At 43.5% G+C, this 13,743-nt stretch overlaps 1 protein-coding gene across 3 annotated transcripts in view; it reads left to right on the top strand.

The window, feature by feature from the left end:
- The window catches only part of HIBADH (3-hydroxyisobutyrate dehydrogenase), a 129,527-nt gene that overhangs the window by 102,706 nt on the left and 13,078 nt on the right, over positions 1-13,743 (top strand). The gene's annotated exons all lie outside the window — the stretch shown is intronic.

Raw genomic sequence — 13,743 nt, 5'->3', positions numbered from 1 at the left:
GAATGACATCTTTAGAACTGTTTCAGAGCCTACGATGATACGTGCTTTAGATAATTATTATATTATCCTAAATATAACCGTATTATTTTGAATTCAAATAAATTTCTATGCTGATAATACTTTCTTGGAGTTTTTGTGTCTTCCTAACCATTTGGTGAGCAGTCAAATGATCTGACAAACGGGTGCTGCAGACTAATGGGGAAAGGATGAGAAGAAAGGGAAGGGAGGGGAGGTCAAGAGGAACTGAGTGTGAACTGACCGGTGGCCAGCCCTCATCCTGCTGCTCTGCCTGCATCCTTAACAAGAATTTGTTTGAGTGTTTTCTGGGTTGTGGGTGCTATAGGAATTTGGCCTGAAATAAATGAAATATGTCCCAGTAGGGAGCATAGTTGCCATTTTCCCCACCACAGCCCCTAGAAATACTTCAGGCGATAGGCCTAGATACCAGATTTAGCAGAAGGACTGCTACGTCCATCATTTTCCTGGTGATCAAAAATTCCAGGCATTATTATAAGTGCTGGGGCTGCAGTGATAAGCAAAACAGATAAAATCCTGCCCTTGTAGACCATAAATTCTGGTGTCTCGTATGTGTGTATGTGAGGAGGTGTGACACACAAGAAATAAATGTTTAATGTGTATGTCAGGTGATAATAAGGACTAAAAGGAGAAATAAAGCAGGGTAAGGGAGATGGATGGGGAGTCCTGGGGTATTTTATTAGGGTGGTAAGGGAAGTTATCTTTGTAAGGTGGCATTTGAGCAGAGATAGGAAGGAAGTGAGGGAACAAGCCATGTAGATATCTGGGGAAAGAACATTGTAGGCATAGGGAACAGAAAGTACAAGGGCACTGAGGTAGGATAACACCAGACATGAGGACTAACAAGGCTGTAAGTGAAGTGTCATAAAATGAGGGAGGCCAGGTTAGGATGTTGGCTTTTATTCTGAGTGAAACAGGCAGTGTGTCAGTTACCAAAAGCAAAAGCTAACTGATACACTGCCACCCCCAAGTTTGGTGGTTTAAAATAACAAACGTTTATTACTTTTCAAGATTCTCAAGGTGGGCTATGTTATTCATCTGACTGGGCTAACTCATGTGGAGCTGGGGGGTCTAGTTGGGCCTCACTCAGCAGGGACAGCTGGAATGGTTGGGGCTTCTGTCCACATGGTCACCCATCCTTCAGGAAGCTAACCCAAGTTTGCTGACCTGGTGGCAGAAGGTTCCCAGCAGCAACATAGGACAAGACCAAATGAACAAGCGCTTTTTAAGCCTCTGCTTGCTTTATGGCTGTATTGTCCCATTGGTCAAAGTAAGTCACCTAGCCAAGCCCAGAGTTAGCATGGGATGGGGACTACGGAAGAGTGTGGACACAGAGAGGGGCAGTAGGGGGGCCATTTTGCAAACACCGTAATATCACAGCCAGCCCATGGAAGATTTTGTTCAGAGGATTGATGTGCTCTGAGCTACTTTTTAGAGGGATCACTCTGGCTGTGGTGTGGAGAATAGACCCTCGGGCAAGGGTGGAAGCAAGGAGGCCAGGTAGGAGGCAGTTATAATAATCTAGGTGAGACGTGATGGTGACTGGGACCAGAATGATAAAGATGGGGGAGGCAAGAAGTCGTCAGATTCTGAACATAAAAGATAGAGCCACTAACTGATGGATGGGGAGAGAGAGAAAAGGAGGAGTCAAGGATGACTCCAAGGTTGGTGGAGAAGGTGGGAGAAAGGCGTGACCATCTTCTGTGAGAGCAAGATTGTAGGAGAAGAATTGAGGGAGGGTCGGGGGAGGTATAGGAGAAAAAAATCAGTTTATTTGAGGTGCCTAATCGACATGTGAGTAGAGAAAAACAGGTCCAAGGACCAAGCCCTGTGTTACTCTAGCTCTTAATGGTTGGGAACATGAGGCAGAACCAACAGATGAGACTCAGTGACCAGTTAGGTAGGTAAAAAAATGGGAACAGTGTCCTAGAAGCCAAATTAAGACACTCTTTAAGGAGGGAATGCAAATTTGTATCAAAAGCTACTGATAAGTTGAGTAATATAAGGGCTGAGAATTAGTCATTTGGATTTGGCGAAATAGAAGTCGTTGACTCTGACAGGTGCTTTGGTGGAGTGTTAGAAATGAGATTGGGAATGGGAGGAGAGAAATTGGAAGAAGTGAATAGAGACAAATTTCAAGTTTTGCTGTAAAAAGAAAACAGACAAATGGGATAGATACTGGTAGGGAACATGGGGTCAAGGGAAGTTTAATTATATTTTTAGGATGGGAGATGTTATGGGGTTATGCTGATGGAGGTGGAATGATCACATAGAGGGAAAAAGTAATGATGCACAAAAGAGGATACTTGCTAAGTGGTATCTTTGAGTAGTTGAGAGAGGAAGGGTAGAAGCATGGATGGAGCTTTAAAAACTAAAACCCAGCACAGACATCATGTGTCAAGCTGCCAGCATCTTATATGAAGGATAGAGTAGTATTGTAATTAATTATACAGTTTTTCAACAGAGAATAATAAATCTTAGTGCTGGAAAGTACTTTACTGACCTCTAAGCCTTACCCCTGTAAGTCACCCTCCTGACCATTAGTTTTCTCATCTATAAAGTTATCATAAACAGTGTAGCCTAATATTAAGTGCTCTTTTGGAAACTTGAAACAAAACATGAGTCAAAGACAATCACAGGTGTTGGCAAGCATGTGGAGAAAGTGGAACCCTCATACATTGGTGCCAGGAATGTAAAACGGTGTATCCACTTTGGAAAATAGTTTGGCAGTTCGTCGAAAGGTTAAACATGGAGTTACCATATGATCCAGCAGTCCTGCTCCTAGAAAGTGCTCAAGAAAAATGAAAATATACATCTGCACAAAAACTTGTACATGAATGTTTATAGCAGCATTATTCAAAATAGCCAAAAAGTGGAAACCAATCCAAACATCCCTCAACTGACGATTGCATAAACAAACCGTGGTATATCCATACAATGGAAGGTTGGCCATAAAAAGGAATGAAGGGACTTCCCTGGTGGCGCAGTGGTTAAGAATCCGCCTGCCAGTGCAGGGGACACAGGTTCGAGCCCTGGTCTGGGAAGATCCCACATGCCGCGGAGCAACTAAGCCCATGCGCCACAACTACTAAGCCCGCGTGCCACAACTACTGAAGCCTGCTAGCCTAGAGCCCGTGCTCCTCAACAAGAGAAGCCACCACAATGAGAAGCCCGTACACTGCAACGAAGAGTAGCCCCCGCTCACCACAACTAGAGAAAGCCCGCGCTCAGCAACAAAGGCCCAACGCAGCCAAAAATAAAATAAATAGATAAATAAATCAATCTATTGAAGTACTGATACACGCTACAACATGGATCAACTGTGAAAACAGATGCCAAGTGAAAGAAGCCAGTCACAAAAGGCCACACACAGTGATTCTATATGAACTGTCGGGAAAAGGCGAATCTGCAGGGACAAACTAGATTAGTGGTTTCCAGGAACTAGGGGAGAGGGGGAAATGGGAAGTGACTGCTACTAGGTATGGGGTTTCTGGGGTGATGAAAATGTTCTGGAATTAGTAGTGATGGTTGCACAACTTAGCGAATGCATTGAAAACCACGGAATTGTACACTTTAAATGGTGAGTTTTATGGTGTGTGAAATAACTTTGAAAAAGAAAAACTAAGGAAAAGTCATGAGTTAAGATCCTTCTCTATTGATAAGTGGTTCTCAACCAGGTTTTGCCCTGGGTGCCATACAGCAATGTCTGGAGACATTGGGGGAGGGGATTCTACTGGCATCTAGTGGGTAGAAGCCAGGGATGCAGCTAAACATCCTACAGTGCACACGACAGTCCCCCTCAATCAGAATAATCCTGCCCCAGATGTCAATAACAGGGAGTTTGAGAAACCTTGCTCAGGTGTATATTCCACAAGTATCTTAAACTCAGTGTATCAGAACCCAAGCTCTGCATCCTCCCCAGCAGACCTGCTTCTCCTGGTCCCTGTCCCATCCAGGTTCCCAGGAGCCATCCCTGACTCCGCTCTGTCCTCCACCCACTCTCCAAAGCGAATTCTAAATCTCTGGTGTCTACTTCACACCCTCATGGATTCCTGTCTAGAATACTTCTGTCTCTTTGTTGTTGCTTCTCTTTTTTTCCTAAGAGCTTCGCTGAGGTATAATTTTACGTACAGTAAAATTTGCTCATTTTAAATGTATGATTTAGTGACTTTCAGTCATCACCACAATCCAGTTTTCCATCACTGCCACCCCCTCCCTGAAAAGTCTCATTTAGTCACTCGCATTCTCTCCCTCCCCCAACCCCGAAGCTACAGGCAACCACTGATCTTTCTGCCTCTGTAGATTCGCAGCTGCTTCTTGGGCACCAATCTGGTTCTTCCGCAATTCATTTTTCACCCCACTGCAAGGGAAGTGGAAGGCTGAAATTCACCTGCATGAAACTGTTTAGCCTCGGGTGCAGTGTGAACCCCTCAATTTCATGCTCTGGCTCCTATTTTACTTCACCAACGCTGTCGCTCTTTGCTTCCTCTATGGTACCCTGTGGGCAACAGGTTGTGAATCACAGCACTTGCCATTTCCCAAGCATGCCATGCTTCTCACACCTCAGGACCTTTGCACGTGCTGCTTCCTTCACCTGAAATGCCCTTCTCCTCCACTCCTGGCCGACTGGCTCAGGCACCATATCATCTGAAAGGCCTTCTTCGGCCACCTCAGGCTGAGTCACTTCCCCTATGTTTCCATAGCTCTTTGTTGATACAGCCTGCATCATAGGACTTCTTACATTATGTTTGCATTATGTTCATCTGTCTTCTACAACAGACTGTGAGCTCTTTGAGGGCACAGAATGTGTCTTATTCAGCTTTGAGTCCCCCCTGTTGAGGACAGCACCTGGCATTGAATAAGAGCTCAATAAATGACCAAGTGAGTGGAAGCGGCGGCATTGCATTTGTGTTAGGTCAGCTACAAACTGCATGAACTTTTCCCTGAAAGATTCTTCCTTAGCAGATCAAGTTTATTTTCCTTTGGGTTATAAATGATGCAGTTTGCTAGACACAGAAGTCTTGCAGAGTGTGGATCTTTTACAAAGGTTTCTTAGTCAAAAGGTTAGCTTATGCTGTTTGAAGAAACTTATGGGGTGAAAATATGCATTTTTGATAGCAAGCTGTAGTCTCATGTTTTTATGTACTTTAAATGTCAACTTGCATGCAGATGAAGCACACATATTCCCCTTTAAGGAGCACAGCAGTTCCGAATGGGATCTTTTATACTGTGCTGCCTAGGCCTTGAGGCATAAGGTAAATTTCATAATAACAAGTTTGATTTATTCAAGGGGTTCTGTGAATAGTTAGGTGTTTGAGAGACTCTTTTGCTATCCTAGTGATCTGACACCATGTTGATGGAGCATATGCTCAGGCACAGCTGGGTCCATATTTAAGTGAACCCCAAATGGTTTGGGTCTACTCTTTGGCCATTCTTCTCGTTGCAGGGATTTTGATCTTGACTTGTTTTCTAAGCACTCAGAAATGTGTGCGATCTGTCTGCTTCCTATGGGGGGTGGGGGTGGGGTGGGAGAGAAAGGCAAACCCGGGCAGAGAATGGGGGGCGGTGTTATCCAGGTGCATAAATCCTACCCAGGCTACTGTCAGAAGCCTGCTGCTGCTCAGGAAAAGCGCACAGGTTACCACCAGCCTCAGCCACAGTAACTGCCCCCTTGAGCATTCTCAGATGGCCAGCCAATGGGGAGTCATCTGCCTGAGTAGGGTTTTTAGCCATCTTTCAGTTCAATTGAAGAGGGAGCTTAAGGACATCATAGGGATTTGTAACGTTCCATGCAAGGTGTCAGGCCCATAAACCAGCACGTCCATCGTGCCGATGTGCACGGGGAGTCGTCTCTTGTCGGTGGCAGAGAGATTGAAGATGACCTTTTACTATTTAATTGTATTCATCATTTAATAATTCAAGAATACCTAAAAGGGATGAAGACTTCTTCATTCAGACTAGAATTTGACTCTCTCAGAATGTTAATAGGAAAATACAGTAAAGCTGAAGCGCTTTGCAAGCAGCCTGTAGGGAGTGACTTCAAGTGTCTTGGTTCCCAGAGTTGCCCCTGGCTGGGAGACAGGAGACCTGCGTTCTAGCCCTGGGTCAGCACTCACCTGTCCAATATCATGGGTCAGTTTCCTTCTGTTTAAAATGAGGGCATTGCACTGATCTCCGAGGTTTGTTTTAGCTTAAAATTCTTATTCCTCTTAGTTAAGGGTTTAAGAAAATGTGAGGCATGTACTTCTGACAGTTTTTGGACTCTGTCTGGTTAGAGATTATTTATTGCTCATATAGCCATTTCATGTATTAGGGCTTTTTTTTTTTATAGCTGGGAAAAGATTCAGAGATCAATACATTTTTATTAATGATAGTCCGTCATGCCTGGTAAAGAGATAGCAAGAGAGCTCATCTAGAATGAGCCACTTGAATAAACCTGACACACACGCTTAGCTCCGAGCTGCATTTTGGCAGACCTCTCTGTAAAATAATGACATTGGCAGAGGGAGAGACTATGGAAACCTTCCTCACAGCCAGACTCATAAAATCAAAGGGCAGGTTTGGGGTGTGTTTCTCAGCCTTGGCTGTATATGCAAATCCCATGACTTTTTGAGTGTAGCATTTTATCTTCAAAAGGACAAAATTTGGCATTTGCTGTAGTCATTAAAAATGATAAATGCCTAAAATGCTTGAGAGTTGGGATTATTGTAGGTTAGAACAAATATTGTTTCAGGACCAAATGCTATCCTACAGTAGAAAACTTCTCCCTGACATTGTCAAATCAGAAAATAAAAAATCCTTCATTATTTTCCCTTTAAATCGTAGGGAATTGGGCATAATTGTCACCAGTTCTTCTTATAAAAATGTACGGTCTGGCCCTTTTGGAGGTGGATTTCTCCTCCTGACTCCAAGAAGAGATAGCTTTGTGCCCTGAAAGGGTTAACTCACCTCCAGATGGAGCTTCTCAGCCCCTCTGAGCAGAGCTCAGATGATATCAATTTCGCTATTCTTTTACATTTGTTTTATGCCTGTTGAACTTAATTTTTATTCCATTTATGGATAGAACTTGCAATAGTCTATGGTAATTTTAGACAATTTGAAGCCTTTCTCCAGAAATTTCACATTAGAGTTCCAATCTCAGAGGCCCTAAGAGCAAATGTAGCTTTAATCCCTCTCTCCTCTTAATGACCTTAACCCTGACCCCAAGCCTGCTCTCTATAAGTGCCAAACATGATTCATTCTCCTTGCTTGATTTAGTTTTGTCCCTTTAATGAGCCAAGATGACCAGGGGAGACCTGATAGCTTATTTGTGCTAATATAAGTATGCTCTACTAGTTAACTCCTAACTCATTTATTTGGCTTTTACTTTTGCCTAGAATTGACACTTTGTCTCAGAGATGAAAAGTCCATATTTTAGACAAAGGAGATGCAAACAGTTAACAAGCCAGTCAGGAGACAGACACTACCCAGGAATGAAAGATAAAGCAAACTGCTCAAGAAGGGGAGAGTCTTTGTATTCTGTGCCTCTGCACACAAATATGTGTACCATGTTATAGATAACAGTACAAACGTTCATTAAGAATATATTTTATTGTGCAGTTACGCCCTAATGTGCTGTTTCGCAGAACCACTTTCCTCTTCTGAGTCGTAGGAGTCATAATGTCTCCAGGTTAAATATTTTTGTGCTTGCGACTTTGCGGTCTGAATGTCTTATTTCTCCAGCCTCTGTAACGTAATTTCTGATCCTGTTTGTGTGTGCAGGAATGCTTTTTTGACATGGTTTTTAATACATATTATCTGATTTTTTTTCAATTTTGCAATGGTATACCTGGGCCATCAAGGACCCTTAGAAAGTGATAAGCAGGAAGAGACTTTTAAAGAGATTTACGATAGGTTTAGTTTCCCTGTTGTCCGCCTCTCCACTTTCAGCCCAACTCATTTTGGGTTGGTAGGGGTCTGACCATGGGGTTCTGACAAATGTATTTTTATCCTTGTGAATTTATGCTTGCTTCAGTGTCCAAAACAAAACACTATTAAAAACTGATATGACTTTGAACAGTGGCTTGATCCCTGATTATGGCCTTTCCCGGCCATCCCATTTAATTTCTGGCTGGTCCAACTAGCAGCATTAAAAGCTGCCTCTTCCGATGTTGCATGTTCCCTGAGTTGCACTGTGCTCATAGCAGTTTAGTCTGGTCCCTTTTGTAGGTCAGTGACACCCTCGAGCTTGTATACCTGTGTCACCACAAATCTTAAAAGATGCAATTTTCTTGGCAGCTTCATTCTCCTAAGATGAATTGGAGGGTGGGAGTGAAGGACAGGGTTCTAATCTCCGTGTTAAGACCAGGGAGGGCAGACGCCTCTGTCCTCCCTCACTCGGGCCCTGGGGAGACTGCTGGCTTGAAGGACTCTCTGAAAGAAGGATTCCATTAGTGATATTAGTCACACGCTGGCATTTTTGGTTTTTAAAAACAATCTGCGTGTTATCTTTTGAAAATACCTGGTTGTGCTTCTCCTGGAACAGTACTGATAGCATCCCTCATACATGGTACAGCTTGGCATACTTGCTCTCTTCGGAAGAAATAAAACTTCAAAGAAAATTCTCCTCAAGGCAGTCAAAGAATTACCTAATCTCCAGCTCTTTAGAGTTGGGGAATCTTTTCTTATGTTAGCCCTGTTATGCCAGATGGTTTCCTCTTTTTTTTTTTTTTTAATTTTATTGATTGATTGATTGATTTTTGGCTGTGTTGGGTCTTCGTTGCTGTGCGCGAGCTCTCTCTAGTTGCAACGAGCAGGGGCTACTCTTCGTTGCAGTGTGTGGGCTTCTTATTGCTGTGGCTTCTCTTGTTGCAGAGCACGGGCTCCAGGCGCGCAGGCTTCAGTAGTTGCAGAACGCGGGCTCAGTAGTTGTGGCGCATGGGCTTAGTTGCTCCGCGGCATGTGGGATCTTCCCAGACCAGGGATCGAACCCGTGTCCCCTGCATTGGCAGGTGGATTCTTAACCAGTGCGCCACCAGGGAAGTCCCCAGATGGTTTCCTCTTAAAAAAAGAAATCATAAATGAATTCTGCATGGTCAGGTATTGTCATCTTTGCAGAGAATTTTCTTTGCGTAATGTCCTATCTGATGGGCCATTCTATGTATTATATGCTACATAATCTCCACCAATGTATACTGTGGTCCATAAAACTGCCATACTGTTTTCAGAAACTAGTAATTCACAAAGTAAACCTGAGACAGTGCTGTTAATAAACACAGATTACAAACAAGAAGGTAGTAAGTGGAAATAATGCACTCATTTAAGAGTAATAAATCCTTTGATCTTACTTTGAAGGAAAGAGTCTATGTTTAAACTCCCCATTCAGGGACAGCCAGATGCCCATAAAGAGCAGTGCTTTGCTTTGATAGAAAATCACTGAGGCCTGTCTAGCAGGTCTGGTTTGTAAACAGATTAGTTAAGGGCTCATCAGGACTGATTTGCATAGGATTCAGCAAGCCCCAGTCACTTTTTCAACCTTAATGAGCGATGCCGTTTCAGGTTAGAAATTACACCATTTTTTTTTTTCTAGCTAGAAATCTTAGGTAATTACTTTGTGGGAAAGGGAAAGAATATTCATATAAAGTGAACCCTTGCTGTCTGCAGCTAATGGGAAAATGATGACCTGTTTTGCGTACTCCAAATGGTGAAGGATATAATGAAGGACGTAGGTTATGAGTTTAAAATTAGGTTACAAAAAGGCTTTTCTCCCTTTCTATGTTATTTGAGAGATAAAGGAGGATTAATCTGAATTATCACAGAAAAGGTAACATGGAGCTGCAGACTCAGACCACAAATATTTATTTACCTTCAAAAGTTTCTGGAGGACCTCTTTGGAGCCAGGCTGTGTTCTATGGGCCGGGCTTCCCTCCCTCAGTGCTCAAGGCAGACAGAAGCCTTGCCCTCACGGAGCCTACCTTCTAGAGCCTACCATTATGGAGAAATGGGAACAGTAGAGGAAAGGAAGCACACGTTCTAAAATCTCTGCTAGTTAGCAGCCCTTTGCTTGAGAGATGGCAAGACCAGTATTCCCAGAGAGAAAAGATTCTCTGATCAGTCTAACTGCACTTTTATTTTTGATTTTCAGAATAACTAGTAATTGTCTTGCTATCAGAAATCAGGAATATCTTCTCTCCTTAAATTTTGGAGTGAAGAAAATGTCAAAAGAAAACCTTTGCTTACTCTGATCCTTGAATAGATAACAAATGGGCAGCTCAGTAGAGACAACTGAGAACTTTGAAAATAAACAGTTTCTAAAGAAAATGAAATGATATCGGAAGTTTTCAACTCTGACCTTCCAAAAGGGCAGTGAATTGATGGTGGGCAGTGGTCTATTTCTTTGGCTTGCAGCAGCAGCATTCTGCTTATGAGAGATGCTTTTAAGTATTGTAAACACTGGTGACACTAACTTGCTCATTTGGGAACTTGGGTTTAAATAATAACCTTCAGCCTCTGTGTCTGGCCTTGTCAAGGCCAAGGACCTCAACCTTACCCTGCTTCCTAGAAGCCAGATCAAATCAGCACACTCCTATAAATGTCACCTTGGAGACATTCCACTCTGAAAAAAAAAAGTTCCAGCTCTGGTAAGTGTTAGAAAAAAGGCCGGGGACAATTTCATACTGACTTGGCCAGGACTCCAGGTCCTGTCCAGGTAATTCAGATGGATAGGGAGTGTAAAGGGAGGCCGTGCCCTCTGTTTCTCCAGATGGTTTTGATTAGGCTGAGGAGGAAGAGGAGGTCTTGTTGAGTTGCCTGCTTGTGAAGATTGCTAGGGAGAGGGTTCCAGTGAAATCCATTTGCGACCAAGCAAGACACCTGTACTCCTTAGGAAAGCTGGGTCACGTGCATTCTGTATCTCTCAAGGGAACATACATGAGGCCTTGGAGGGCTTTACAGGTCCCTTTTCTGACACTCCCATCCCCCCACACCTGCACACATACACACACACAGTACCTCCTCATAGGGAGATCCCCCTCCAACTTGCCCTTTTCTACATGTCTCTCAGCTTCCACGGGGGAATATACCCGACAGCGTCTTTCAGGCAGGTGCACTTGCCTGGGAGGAGCCCTCTACGTGAGTACTGACAAGAAGGCTCCAACCTGCCTTTCAGGAGTCTTTGACACATGGCAACACCTGCCTCCTAGACGCACAACAGTGGGAATCCTGGCTGTTCCACCTCCTCCCCCTCTTTCTATAGACATCTCTCTCCAGCTCGCTTCTTCCCAGCTCAGGCCAGCCTGAGACAGATCAGCAAGACCAGTGCCTGAGCAGACATCCAGATGGAGCTCCATGCAGGCAAGGTCCGTTGTGGTTACATGTGTCCCAAGCACCCAGTGCAGTGCCTGACACATAGTATAGACTCATTGGATACTGCATTTGTTGGGAGAATGAATGCATAAATGAATGAATTAATGAGATACCAGTTTTCTGTTATAAGCATCCCCAGTTTTTATTAGTAATACTCTGACACTCCCCCTCCTTTGGAACACCAGGAACAGAGCCAAAGCCAAAGCTCCTGTGGGCTCTGCTGCCATGGGCTCTGAGCAGGAGGAATTGGAGGGGTTGGAGGGAAGGCGACTGGCTGTGGTGGGGCAGGTTTGCCAGGTCTCAGGAAGCCTGAGGGGGCGCCATCTGGGTGCTGCCCCAAGCTTTGGAAGCTCTCCTGAGTTAGCAACAACACTTAGCCCCTGTTATTAAGGGCCCCAAGGCCAATTCCAAGGCATCAGGATTACACATGTAAAACCACTAGCCCAGCCTCTGACCTATAGCAGATACTCAATAAACGTCCCTGTCCCAGTACGGCTGTATCTGGATGCTGGCAGGTAAAAGCTTCGACTGGACTCACAGGCCCGTTTCGTTGAAATGCTGCTTGGCTAATCACCAAGTTTAGGGAACATGGAAACCCATCGTAGCAGAAAGCCAGAAGCTTTGCTTAATCTCGTTTTCCTGGGTTCAAATACATGAGCAACATAGGTTTAAAAACCCACCTTTATTTTACAAACTTATAATCAAACTTTTGAAAATAATGATGAAAGCCATCCTTCATTCCCTCACTCACCTCCTGCATCTTTTAACATGGCAATGTTGAAGCAGGATAGTTGGGCCATAAAGAGGTCAGGCCTGAGTGTGAATCCCTGCTTTACCATCTCCTAGTGTGTGACCTTGGACAGGTGACAGCCTCCCTCAGTCTCAGTTTTCTCATCTTAAAATAGGGATGATAACATTACCTACCTTACGGGGGAGTTGAAAGGCTTTAAAAAGACAATATATGTGCAGCGCGTGGCACAGTGCCTGCCACAGAGTAAACGCTTTGACCCAGTCATTTCATTCCTAGGAATGCATCTTAAAGAAATAATGAAACATTTGTTTGTAATTCAGCACACAGAGATATATTTACAAGTGTACCCCTTCATCTTAGCTTGTTTTATAGTATTGACATGTGGTTCGGTGCCTTTTCTGTGCTTTAGCCTCCTTCTCGGGCTCTTTCCAGCCAAGCTTTGTCAGGCCCAGAGCCAGCTGGTGAAGAGGTTTGGCTTTGGAGGTGGGAGAAAGGTATGAAGAGCTACCACAGGACTATAGGAACCCCTGAATGCTCCCTACATCTGTTAAATTGTCAGTGGAGGCACAGCATGGCCAGTGAAAATTATCCATCCATCCTTGCTTCTAGCTACCTATAGCCCTCCTAGTTATTGGAGAGGGAGTACAAATGATTGTACATAAGCAGACAAATATGATCCTAGAATAAATAACAGAGCCATAGAAAATAAAATAGAGCTACTGTGCGCAGCCAGGAGAAGACGGGGTCAGGAATAGGGGAGGAGAGAAGTAAAGAGAGAGCTGCCTTTATTTGGCAGCTAGAGAGACAGGGGAAAGAATAGTGACTTTGGAGTATGGCAGACTTATATTTGAATACCAGCATGGCATTAGCACACTAACATTTCTAAAGTTTAGTTTTCTTATCTTTGAAATGGAAAAGCAGTTCATAGAGCTGTCGGGAGAAATAAATGAGATGAAAGAGCATATATAAAGCATCTGACCCATGGAAGATACTCAATAAAACTCAGTTCCACTTTCAAATATTTTGTCCTGTTGTCCCCTCAAGAAAACTGTGTGCTGTACAATGTGTGTTGATTTCAAATTCAGAGGACACGATCGATGTAACATCTTTAAAATTATTTTATGTCCCAGATGTGAATGGTCTGGTTTATATAGTTTGCATACTTTTCATTATCTTAGTGAGATTTTAAAGCATTTACCCTTGTACTAACCTTGTCGATTAAAGACCCTGTTGTTGATTGATTCAAGAAGAAATTGGTTGAATAGTGAAGAAGTAGATTAGTAAGGCCAAGAGAAACATTTTAAAAATGTGATCTCATGAAAGGTGGTGCTTAGGCCTGCAATATGCGCTTGTGTTTATCATCATGGTGAGTTGTGTTCACATCTATTGCATGACTGACAGAGGGCTTTGAAGTCTACTCAAAATCCAACTAAAAAGGCTGCTCAGATTAGGGATTGGGGGTGGCATAAAACCTGCTTTTACCCAAATGTCCCATGCAGATAAGCAGCAGGGTCGAGGGAGTATAAAAAACAGTCCTCTCAGCTTGAATCTTCTGTTTCACTTCCTTCTGTCCAGAGTATTTGCTAAAGTAATTTACAGTTTGGAAAGCTGTG

The sequence above is a fragment of the Eubalaena glacialis genome, chromosome 8 (genome assembly GCF_028564815.1).
Source record: "Eubalaena glacialis isolate mEubGla1 chromosome 8, mEubGla1.1.hap2.+ XY, whole genome shotgun sequence".
In the NCBI taxonomy this organism is placed as follows: Eukaryota; Metazoa; Chordata; class Mammalia; order Artiodactyla; family Balaenidae; genus Eubalaena; species Eubalaena glacialis.
Note: the sequence above shows the minus strand (reverse complement) of the source record. Positions and strands in the feature narration are given on the sequence as shown.